Source organism: Erpetoichthys calabaricus, chromosome 5 (genome assembly GCF_900747795.2).
Source record: "Erpetoichthys calabaricus chromosome 5, fErpCal1.3, whole genome shotgun sequence".
Taxonomy (NCBI): Eukaryota; Metazoa; Chordata; class Cladistia; order Polypteriformes; family Polypteridae; genus Erpetoichthys; species Erpetoichthys calabaricus.
The window spans coordinates 59,324,848-59,338,320 of NC_041398.2; positions in this window are offsets into that span (position 1 = coordinate 59,324,848).

Sequence of the window (13,473 nt, forward strand, 5' to 3'; positions counted from 1 at the left end):
AGGAGATGAATATCATCAGGGAATGTATTTGAAACTGCAGGTTCTTAAGTAATTCTGATTTAAAGGGATTGTACAGGTAAAATCACACAGAGTAGTATTTGTGAGGTGGAGTGTACTGCAAGAAAGTATTTTGTTTTTATCATTTAAATATAGTTAATAAACAATGACTGTTAAGATAATGATCAATATTATTTTCATATCCTTTTTTCTTTTCCTGATTAGGGTTACAGAAGCAATACAGTTAACCAGGACTCTCTATATTCTACACCTTTTTCCAGACTTTCCTGAGGTCTACCAAATCCTCCCTGAATAAAAGAGACATATAAACCCACTGGCATGTTCTAGGACTGTCCCTGAGTTATTTTCCAGCGTTATTTACCATAGCAGGCAGCGGGGAGCAACCAAATTACACGCCTAAACCACTTCAACTTGTTACCTGAGGGATGCAGATGTTCTCCTTTAAGGCCCCCCACATTAGTCTCCTCAATCTCTCACAGAGAATGAACCCAGTTATGCTACGCAGGAATCTCATTTTGGCTGCTTGAGATAAGGCAATGAATTTTACCATAAGACCCTCTTGACTCTATAAAAAGAATACTTGTACATCACAGATTAAAGCAAACTACTTCCTATCTCCATATTGCATAGTGTGAATGTTAAAAATTACAGCTGAGCTATTCAGCTAATAAGGAATTGTGGGTTGTGTACAATTTAAGTAAAATGTGAGGATTATTTTAGAAACATTATTCTTAAGTGGTGTTTTGTTTATTACATTTTTATTTATATTTCACATCTGCTATGGCAAATCTTGGATAATGTCATCCAATACTTGTCTCATATTAATTACTATAGATGTCTCTCCTGTTGTAGGGCTGAGGATGTGCATACATCAGTTTATGACATAGTGGGTGACACTCTGTGAAAGAATAAAACGTTTTGTTAAAAAATTTAATTTTATATCTAAAACTGTATCTTAGCTACAGTGCTTGTTTTGCGTCATTACAAAAGTTTGGTCAATTTCTCAACTTCCAGTTATCTTTCAGTTTCAATTTCTGGTCTGTGTACCCAACCAACAATATAGTCTTCTCATTTTGCAGAAATGTTCTTGTTAGTATCAGGGGTATTGTTACACACATTCAATGAACACATTATTAGGAATACTGTACTAATACTGGGTAGAGCCTCATTTTCCACTTAAAACAGCCTCAATTCTTGGAATGGATTCCACAAGACATTGGAAACATTACTTTGAGATTCTGGTCCATGTTGAACTGATTGCATCATGTAATTAATGTCTGCAGATTTGTCAGCTGCATATTCATATTACAAATCTCTGATTCTATCACATCCCAAAGGTGCTCGATTAGATTCATATCTAGTGACTAGGAAGGCCAGTGAAGAACACTGAACTCATTGTCATGTTCATGAAACCAGTTGGAGTTGACTTTTGCTTTGTGACATATAGCATTATCATGTTGGAAATAGCCATTAGAACAGGGCTGTGCAATTACACCTAGGAGGGTTGTAGTGGCTGCAACTCTTTGCTTTAACTGATTTCTTAATTTGACCCCTCTATTTACCACTAAAGCAATAAGTTTCTGGGGTTAGTTTTAGTTAACATGATTGTTATAATTCAGAACACTTAACTGCCTATTTTAGTTTTAAACAGCTGCATTTAGGTTTTAATTGTTGACTGTTCATTTAATAATGAGGTGCAACTGTCAAAGGAACCACCAGCATCATAAAGTACAGTATCTCTGTTAATACACATACAATATTTTGAAATAAATGAGAGAGGAAGGAAGGACCAAGAGGTACAAATCTGTTCCTGACCATATTACATATTGTAACAAGAATGACCAAGAGACATTGGGAAGGTTTAGGATAGCCACCCATATAATATTTCCCGGATGCAATATTGATTAAATAGAACAGACATGTTCACACAACTGAGTCTAAAACAGAACTGACTATTGTCTTAAGATGGCAGCTTTTATATGCTCATAGAGAATGTGATGTCATCGGGACCGGAACCAGAAGTGACATCATTGGTTGCCCCAGAACCGGGCAGGATTTCCCTAGAATGGTCTACAAGGAATTGAGAAAGAGAATCAGTGCACTTCGCCACCCCCTAGTCCAGCGTGGAATTACATCTATTCGGGCCCTTTAGTTGTCCCCTAATCACACGTGTGTGACAATATGAATAATGGTCTCAGAAAATGAAAAATCTGCAATGTGATAAAGATTTGCCTTGAAATAATGAAAGCACTAACAAGCCATATAATTAAATACCAAGTGTCTTTATCTGCTAGGCCTGGCTTGTAATTACAACTGTCGTTGAAACAAAAACCTTCAGTCATTGCAGCCCTCCAGGACTATAATTGAGGACCATGAAGGGATGCGCCTGGTCAGCAATAATACTCAAATTGTTTGTGACATTCAAATGATGATTGATTGGTATTAACAGGTCCAAAGTATGGCAAGGAAATATTCCCCACACCATTGCACCACCACTGCCACCAGCTTGGATTATTTGCAGAAGGCAGGATGGCTACATGAATTTATGCTGCTGGTGCCAAATTTTGACCCTAGCATCAGTGTTCTCCAGTAGAAATTTAGATTCATCACACCTGACAACATTTTTTCCAGTTCTTTGACTGTGCCCACAGCACCCTCAGCTTTCTGTTCTTGGCTGACATGTGTGGAATCCAATGTGGCCATCTGCTGCTGTAACCCATCTGCCTCAAGTTTCAATGCTTTGTGTATTCGAAGATGTTTTCCTGCTCACTGCAGCTATACAGAGTAGTTACCTGAGTTTCCACAGCCTTTCTGCCAACTTGAACCAGTCTTGCTGTCACATCAGTAAGGCTTTCCATCCACAAAACTGACACTCACTGAATAGTTTTTGTTTTTCACAACATTCTGAGGAAACTCATAGACGGTAGTGCATGAAAATCCCAAGCGATCAGTAGTTAGAGAAAAACTCAACAGCAACAATTCCCCATTCTGGTGTTTAATGTGAACATTAAGTGAAACTCTTGACCTGTATCCACATGACTTTATGCATTATTGAATGGATAAGCAAGTATCCTGGTGTTCCTGATAATTTGCTTAGTGAATGTATGTGTAGCCATCACTGTGGTCTAGGTTAGTGTTGTCAAACAACCTGGCAGCATGTTCAGCCAATAACAATACAGCACTTTTAAGTTTTTCAGCAGGTATAATAAATCTAAATATACTGTGTCCTATATACTTTCCTGTAGCTGACCTGGGAAACAGTATTTAACACCCTGTCAAAGAAAATGAGATAGTAAATCTTTCATTGTAATAGAAAAAAAACACAGGAGGGAAATTTACTTGTTGAAGTCTATTAAACCATATTCAGAAATCAAAATGATCTCACTTCATGTCTCTGTTATTTTAATACATTAGCAAACCTTAACAACTGGTTAGCAGCTATAAAATGATTGTTTCTTCTGATTGCACTTCTGCTGTTTAGTCCCAAGTGAAACAGGTGACAAAAGATAACATCAATATATAATTGTACTTCTGTTAACTAGAAACAGCTGGAAACAGCTTTACTGCTGTGGTGATGGAAGTGACATGTCACAGGCTCTAAGCACAAACCAGATTCATGTGTTTTTGTACTTTAAAATTTAATGAAACAATACATTAACTACACTGTATTCATAAGTGGAAGTGTAGTATTTCTATTAGCCTGTCTATCTCAAGATACATTATCCATTTTCCACACAACAGATGGTGTGTTAAACAAGATTCACACAATTCATAGCATTTCTGGTCAGATTTCATCTGTCCCTATGGCCATGGCACTATGGGGTTTTTAATCACTGCAGTGACCTTAGAATTTGAGTAATCCTAAAAAATGCTTTCAGCACAACAGATTCCAAGGCTGTCAAATGGTTTGCTACAATAAATATATAATATAAGGATGCATGCTGTGGTGGACTGGGCCAAGAAACTGTTCTTAGATAAAGGTAGCACAACACAGGATCAAGGTCTTACAAGGCTCTAAGAAAGAGAGGATAATGTACACTAAGTATACCAGCACAGAATGCTGGACACTTACAGAGACTGCACCTCACATATGGGTGATGTGTGTGAAGATGCCTGTGAAGTCTAAATGAAAGTGGATAGCCCAACTTGTCACAAGATTCACTGTGCTGAATTCCCTAAGACGAAGCCTAATAAAAAGAGATGGGTCCAACTGCAGACATCTGCAGCTCCATGATTCAGTAGCTCTGTTGGAGGGCCAATTGCATTGCAGGCTTTTGTCACCTGCTTTGCTCGACTTGAGCCAGATAACTCTCCCCCAACCCTAATCTTAACCATAGTATAACCAGTCCTAACACTGACGTATCATGTAAGGGGACAACCTCCACAATGGAGTGGAGCTCTGGAGGTCAGCAACTAGAGTCTTTAAAAAAAAAAAAAAAGATAAATAAATAAACTACTTAAGAACATTTATGTTAGGCTGAATGCCTAGTGTGGGCTGGGTGGCTTTTTGTCCTGGAAGCCCTGCAGATTTTATTTTTTTCTCAGGCTCAACTGGAGTTTTTTTTTTTTTTTTTTTTCTTCTGTCGCCCTGGCCATCTGACTTTATCATCTGTAACACAGAAAACTAATAATGAACAATTCTGTTTTTAAGGACTCTATTTCTTTTAATTATACAGTATATCTTTCTTTTGGAAGTGTGAATTTTTTATTTTTTGTATACCATTTATTCATTATTATTATTATCTAAATGTAGTGTGTTTTTCTTTACATGCATTGGTATGAAGACAAAACAACTCCTGACCAAAAGAAGGCAATAGTGTACATGGTTTCAACTCAGGAATGGGGTCTTGTTACTTTTGAAAGGGTAAGGTCTGGAAGTACAATTCCGGCACCAGTTTTTTCTCTCCACCAAGTCAGATGGAAATACACAGTTCCAGAAAAAAAGAGGAACTCAGTTGCCTTAGATCTTGTGGTCTTTTAAACCTCAGGGATACAATGGTTGCACGGGCTACCAGAGAAAACTATGCCCTGGTGGTCGTGTGACTCTATTTTGCCACTCTGAACCCAAAAGTGATTGATATGGAATTAGGAGGAAGTTTGGGGCAAGTGCTCCACTAGCCAAAGACTGAGTTAGACAGGGAAAGATATAGAAGGTTAGTCTGGAAGTGCACTATTGTATTTAAGAAGAAAACTGGACAATATACTCCAAATTTTAGACTGGTAGCATAATCTGTGTATGAGGGCTCACAGAGGCTTGTTGGTTTCTGTTTACTTTGCATTACTGTATATGTGACAATACTACTAGTACTACTACTACTTGAATTATTTTCCTTCTTTCTCTCCTTATAAGTGTTCTTCTAATAATGCACTATTGTGTTATATTTTGTGTTGTTCAGGGACACTATGCTCATAATATATACAGGTCAATGTGTATGCTGTAGCTACAAAGAAAAACAAAACTATAATTAACATAGAATTATTAGACTTTGTTCATAAATCAAAATAAATCTTCAAAAAATCTAAAAAAAAAAAAAAGAAAATTTATTTCAAACTTCTGCAATCTGTGGAACCAAGACAATGCTCTTGAATAATATGCTTACAAAGTTTAAAAATATTACTTTCTCTGTTCCACTCCTGTAGTCAGTCTGTCCAAAATACCTAAAAAATGGAAACTTCCTCAGAGATGAATTCTGCCTTAGCATCAACCACCAGATGTATGAGAGCAGCTTAAAATTTTGCTCCCTGAAAGACAGAAGTTTAGTTTTTTTTTGTCTGTATGTTTTGAAATAGGATTAGCTCTCACAATGATGTTTAATCATCAATGTTTGTCTTTTTAAAGCTAGAATGAAACTTGTCATTAACAAACATTATTTTGTTATCTAAAAAGTACAAAAATGGAAAATGTGAACTGTTGTTTTTTGTAATTTTGATTTTCATAACATGTGGCTGTCTGTATGTACTATAACTGCAATGTTTATAAAACTATGCAGTCATAAAGTTAGTATAGAACTCTACAGAACTCTAATTCATATGTGCGTGCGTGCATGTGTGAATGGCCTACTTACTACCTGCTTTTACTCAAATCCCCTACATCAGTACCTGTGTCTTAATTGGCATTAGATCCCCCCTGGCATTACCATCTGCCAATATTCAGCAATATAAATTTAAATGTTAAGTAAATTATGCAGCCAACCGCTGACTAACAAAACACATTCAAGCATGAACTGGTTAAACTGAAATAGTAACACATCCAGTTGACAAAGGACATCCAACAATAATCAGTTACTTTCACTATTTCTATTTAAAATATACTGTATCCTTATGGCTGTAATAGTTTGTTCATAATTAGAAATGCAATACAAAACTATAAAGAGGTCTGATTTTTCCACTTCAACCAATAAATAATACTACTATAATAAAAAACAAAAATAGACCTTCTGTGGTCAGCATATCCTCCTTGTGGCTGAGTAAGCTTTTTGAGGTAGACTTCTACATTTCATGTCTATTAGGTTTGCAACTCTAAATTACCTGCTCAGATGAGCTTTGGCTACCCACAGTCCTGTAATAAAAGTAGATGGATCTGAATATAGAAGGATATGTGGATCTGTGTTTTTAATTTGCATATTTTGCATAAATAAGTTTTATAGTCACTGCTTGTTCTGTTTTATTCCACCATAAAATACCATTGTTAAAATTCAAGAAATACTTTTGTTTTATACTTGGAACTGGAAATTAAGAGTTTAATGGTTTGGATAATCAAAAGCAGAGACATTATTGGCTTTAACCTATAAAAAATGAATTTGCTTTACCCCTATTTATATTGTTCCGCTCTTCCTTGTTTCATTTTCAAAGACACACATTAAGTATACATGATGATGAACGAAAACAATTCAGACCATTAAACTGTTAAAACTAAAAAAGATATCGGCATAGAAATATCGTTGAAAGCAAGGAAGAGAATGAAATTAATGTGTATTTTCTTATGTTTTAAGATGTTTACTTAGAGATGTTTTTCCAACATCACATGTTTTTGCCAGATGATTAATTACTTTTTCATAAAGAATTATTTTTGAAATGAATAGACATCCTTACTACTCTCATGTGAACAGAACAGTACAGTCGGAGCTTCAGGGCATTAAATATATTCATTTATACTCATACTTAGTCATGGAAAGATTGGAGAATGAAGGTAAGCCAAAAGCCCAGAGCATTTTTTTGTTTAGTTGTAACTTTCTGCTACTTCCAAGATTTGGTGAGATTTTTCTGCTGCCTTTACACTATTATAGATTTAAAAAAAAAAATGTCCAAGACTAAGTAAAAAAATAACATTCTTAGTTATGTAAGATGATGTCTGTGGTGCAAGCAAGCTTTGCTCATATATCAGACAATGAATGACAGTTTAGTTGTTTATTGATAACAAATGATATTCCAAGAGTAAAAACAAGGCCAATTTTTAAAATATAATGTACAATTTAACCAAATTTATAAACAAAATTTTATAATCCTCCTGTTTGCATTTTGGATCTCTTTGATGGGTGACAATTTTAGTCTAGTTAAATTTTGAGTCATCATAGCCGTTTGTTTGCCTGTTTTCAAGAGAGGCTACCTTTATATTAGAGTGATTAGACTTTCTTTTATTTAATTTTACTTTGCTGAATTATGTGATTTTCATAAAGTTCAAATGTTACGGATTGATATTTCAATTTTTAAAGACATTTCTTTGCCTTTACAATTTTAAAGACTGATTTACATTTTTATTTTATTCCTTCTATGTAAGAGTATACAGTATAATATATAAAGTAATTTGTGCACAGATTGGGGATCTGATTTGTGTGTTGCGCTTCATGACAACACTTATCTTAGCACATGGATATCTTGTCCTGGCAAGGGTGGCATTGGAAACATAGTAGGGCAAACCAGGACTTCCTCTTTCAAATAATGGTCTTCAGGTACTTCTGTGGTATTCCCTGGTACTGACAGGGATAGACAGTAATTTATTTGTCCCCAGTGGAATTTTTTTTACAGCTCTTTAAATAAATAAATCAAATACATAGATAGATAGATAGATAGATAGATAGATAGATAGATAGATAGATAGATAGATAGATAGATAGATAGATATACACACACACTATAGTCTGAACACTCAACAGAAAGACTTAAAAGGAAGAAAATTAAAGAGAAAGAAAACTTTTTACTTGACACACTGAGGCATTATGTGGGAATATTGTTGTTGGTATAAACAAGCCCCTGTAGTGTTTCTTGACACACTTCTGCTGAATAATTCATTGGCTGAAAAGATTCAGTGTTAGTGTATCAGAGAGTGGATGTGTTGTATTGTTCTGATGTGGCCATCAGTTTTGTTTCAATTCTCACCTTTGCTACTACCTCCAGGGGGCCCAGAGTGTGAGCCATAACTGAGCTGCCTGCCCTTTTACTAACTTGTTGATTCGGTAGGCCTCTCTTGAAGTGATGTTACCAGCCCTACAAACAACAGCATAGAAAATCAACTGGCCATCACAGAGATGTAGAAGATGTGAAGGATGTCACTTCCCACATTATAGGAACACAGTCTTCTAAGGAAAAAGAGCCTGCTCTGTCCTTTCTTATATAGTGACTCTGTGTTCCAAGATCAATCTAACCTGTCATTAATGTGAAAATCCAAAGTACTTGCATGTGTATGCCAACTTAACATCCACTCCCTGAATAATGACCAGACACAGGTTCTTTGGTGGGGAGAAAATCAATCACCTTGGTTTTGCTGTTGTTTAGTTGCAGACAATTCTTTCTGCACCAAGAAACAAACTTCCCCACTTGTCTCCTATACTCTGTCTCATCTCCCTTATCAATACACCCCATAAGTGCAGAATCATCTGAGAATTTCTGCATGTGACATGACATGACCTGGTTTTATATTTATAGTCTGAGGTGTAGAGAGTGAATAGAAAATGAGACAGGACTGTTCCTTGTGTTGCTCACATCCATATCAGAAATATAGTCCTTGAATCTCACAAACTGTGGTTTGTTGACAGTCCATTATCTGGGACTCCATAGGCTCATCCACCTGCCTATCTCTGAGCTTACCCTTTAACTGGAATGTAAGGATGGCATTAAAGGCACTAGAAAAATCTAAATATATAATCCTCACAGTGTCTTAAATGCAGTGGCGGGCCGTCAGTGCCTGCAAGGCCTTCTCTGCTGGCCTAAAAAAATATCTGAATCACAAACTGATGTTAATTATATTTTGTCCATGAATACTTATTAAATAATTCCAAATAGTCTGTCCGCTTCCTTTCATAGCTTTTCCGATGGTTGTGCTGCTTCCAGACATGTATTTTCGCATTAAAGCATTTAACCAAACACATTTCAGCCATCATTTGTTGCCAGGCAGGGTCAAAGTCAAAGAAGTCTGCCAGGAGGCCTTCACAATCCATTCTGCAGGCCCTCTAACACAAAATAAATGTCGATTAAACTGTTGCTTCAACCAATCAGATTTTGAGTTGGTTTCACTAGGGCTCTAGGGTATTCAGACCCGTTGATTGGATAGGATGGTGCAGATGGCGTAATAGAAAAATCTGAATGAGAGCATCATGGGGCAGCTGTACACATTGTTATGTTTGGCGGTGACCATTCCCGTGTCCACTGCTTCTGTTGAGCGGACATTTTCAGCCCTAAAGCGAATTAAAACTTATGCCAGAAATACGACAGGGCAGGTTCGACTTTCAGCATTAGCTTCGATGGCGATAGAAAGGGACTTCGTGATGGAACTGAAGCGCACAGATAATCTGTACGACAGAGTAATTGAACTGTTTTTGAGGAAAGAGAGGAGGATGGATTTTGTTTACAAATAATCTGAATTTTTGGTGAGTAAAATGTTGTGATTTTCCTAAATAATATTGCAACTTTATGAGTTATTATTAATGTTTTTAATGTGTGTCGCGGGCTGTAGCTTCAGTAGAAAGGAACTTGTTCACCCCTGGTTTGTCTATTCAATAAAGGCATTTATTGTGGCTACAGGAGTTATCTATCTGCGATGAAACGGCTCTTTATACTGTATTTCTGCATATTAAGATGGTTTTTATAACCATAAATTAGTTTTTGAGGGGCGGGTTGATTCAGACGGAGCACTATTCAAGGCCTAGGTGTGAAATGCACGGTCCGCCACTGGTTTTAATGTAGTTGAGCATAATTATGATATTATAGCAGTAACAGAAATCTGGCTAAACACCAAAGATGGTGATCAATATAAAGTAGATTGTTACACATTTTTTGGGAAGATAGAACAGAAAAGTTTTTGCTGTTTATATCAAACAGAATTTAAATGTATGTCTTCTTTAATTGGATGATGTGACACATCTTAGTGAGGATGTCTGGATACAGCAGGAAAACATTAGGGAAAGAGGCCTTATTTTAGGAATGAACAATAGAAACCCCAATGCAGACAGTAGTTTCAATGCACATCTTAGCCAACCATGTAAAAATCACTGTTTTTCATTTATTTATTGTGATTTTCTTTTATCCAAGATAATCATGAAATTGTGATAATACATTATTTATCAAGTGCTATAGTGTGAGGTGATGGGGCATGACACTAGTGACTGTGTGTTCCAGCATGTTATTTCATACTTGCAATTTTCCACTCTGTGAAAATAATCATGGATTAATGCCAATATTTTCAGCTCTGCAGTATTGTTCCCTTTACTGTTAAGGAGCCAGTTAATTTAAATTCAACAATATTGTCTATGCACACAGAAACAAGTGGCTGAAGTAAACTATAGTTGTTTCATCCATATGATATTTGATATTAGATACTTTTTCTCAGATTAATGACAAAGCCTGTGTAGTCTTTGTAAAATAAGTGTTGTTTTTTTGTTTCAATTAAAACTAGAAAATAAAAATTTTAACTAGGGACATCTTACCGGTAAAAAAACAAAACAAAAAAAAAAAAAAAACAGGAAAAGTAGAAAACAAAGAAACGGTAAAAGAAAATCTTTGTTGTTAAGCATTTCTTTTTGTTTTGTTTTAAAAGAAAGAAACTTTTTGTTTTGTTTTATTTAATAGTATCAGGAACTTTGTGGGACTTGGGCCTGTTTTTCACTAGCCAAAAGAATGGTCAAAGATGATTATAAATTCTTGGAACATTTCATGACTGGATTTCCGCTAGCCTCCTTGTCTGAAGGTACTCTGTCTTGTTGGTTTTGACCCCTGATATCCTTTACTCTGTCTTGTCACTCCAGCGCTAAAACTGACAGCCTAATTATAAGAAATTGTCATATTACAAATGACATAGAAGCCCTGTTATTTCTGGCTGTCCACCAAGCTTTTATACTTGTGCCTGTTTAGTAACACTGTATAAATTTACTAGCCACTAAACAATTGTGCATTGAGTTAGTCACCCATGTTATTCATGTTCTTCTACATTATTTTACTGTATTTAACTCTCACTGAGTTGTTACAAAACAAAATGCAGGAGAGGCAAAATGAACCTTAAAGCACGATTTACAATAAATATAATCAATGAAAGAGTTTCAGTGGTAGACATGGGATAAAACTTCCACAGTGTAGCAACAATACAGCTAAGCAAGTTACACAAAAGGTCTTTTCAATGGTAAGAAGGCTGTCATCAAATAATATAGGGCTTATCAATATTGGAAATTGGTAGGAAAATTCTGAAATTAAAATAATATTGTACAGAATAGGATGTAGTTGAGCCACTTGAACTACATTATGGCGTCTGGAAAATGTCATAGAAATATTTTGCATTTCAAAACTGTTGATAGTTAGTGCCATAAGACAATTGAACAGTAAACTGCAATAATTCAATAGAATGGAAACAAATGTGTTGTAGACTGTTTCTGTTTCTGTGTGAGAGAGGAAGAAAGCTGCAGCAGAATGATTTGTACAAGACAGAAAGATGATCTGGAAAGATGCGATTTTAAACATTTTAAGAGTACTGTCAAATATAAAAAAAAGTTTGCAGAAGCCAGAAAGTAGTAAGAAAGAATAACATCAACTTAAATGAACCACTATTGGCATCCAGGTCTGATCATTTTCATGATTAAAACCTTTTACAGTATGTATAAGTATTTTAGCATTCATGAGACATTTTCTTTGAAATTATAAGCTTATGTAGTCATTTCTTTTCTTTTATTACTCTGGTTTCAGTTAACATCTCACAGACACCTACTAAGTCACTGTGGATGAATGCATGAGTAGTCCTATATAAGCAGGCTCCTGGCTTTTGCCCAGTACAGAAGATATTCCATTGAATCCTGTGACATAATAAATGGATGGATAGATACATTATTTAGAAGATTCTATCATTTTTTTTAATTTGGTCATTCTAGAGTTACCAAAATAAAATATGCAAATGTTCAGTGAAATGAAATCTAAACTTTCTGTTTAAAAAAAGAGCTCAAACTATATGAAAAAATTCTATTTAAATTACAAAATGTAGACAGAATTTCAATATTTCACGACATTAAATATGAGTTAGATATGTCACTGGATTCTAGCTTGTAGCTGAAACAATCTCTTTGTTGGACCTCCACAATCTGAATCTGTATGTGTCTCTTGTAGATGTTTGAGGTCTATGTTCAACAATTTGGCATTTTCATTCATTGTGTGCTCTCAGTATTTCTGTTGTCAAAATAGTATTTTATTTGCTGATGTGTTTTGGTAAAATAGAATGAAGATTTCCCAAGTACAATTATTAATGAATGTTAACAGTAGTTTTATTATAAGTTCTGTTTTGACATGAGTAAACTGCTTCTCCATTTTTAACAGCTGTCACATAGACATGTATGTCTTGAATTGCTTTCATATCACTGTGTATATCGCTGCCAAACATTTCAAAAAGCTTCTATTTCTACTTCAAGGCATCCCTATATGCATTAATAAATTGTCCTTTCAGAAACTAGAACCTCATTTAACTGGAATTTGAGATGTCCATGCATTCAAAAGGTGACCTTAAACAGAAGGTGGCATGGCACTACCTAACTTTCAATTTTATTACTTGGCTGCAAATATTCATGCTATAAAGCCCACTGACCTTGTTTATAAAACAATGCATGATTTCAAATGCCAAAAAAAACAGGAAAATGTGTACACCAGGTTTCATAAATCTTATTTTTTTTCTTTTTTGCCATACAGAGGTTTCTATTCAACTTACCACTGGATTGTGATTGTGATTGCTAAATTAAAATTTTTATTAATATTTTTTAGAAACTAAGAAATTTACCCAGTATATCTTAAAAACAGAAAGCTATATCTTTAGAAATTAAAACGCTGAGTTTAAAGAGGGTAGAAATGGGTGGAAAGAAATGCCACATAGGAGAATCACTGGGATTAGCACCCAGTTATGAAAGGTGTCAGACCACAACATGAAAAAGGAGGTGCTGATAGAAAGCACTTAACTATAAGCACTTTGGAGATGCTTCTCTGTTTCTAAAGTTC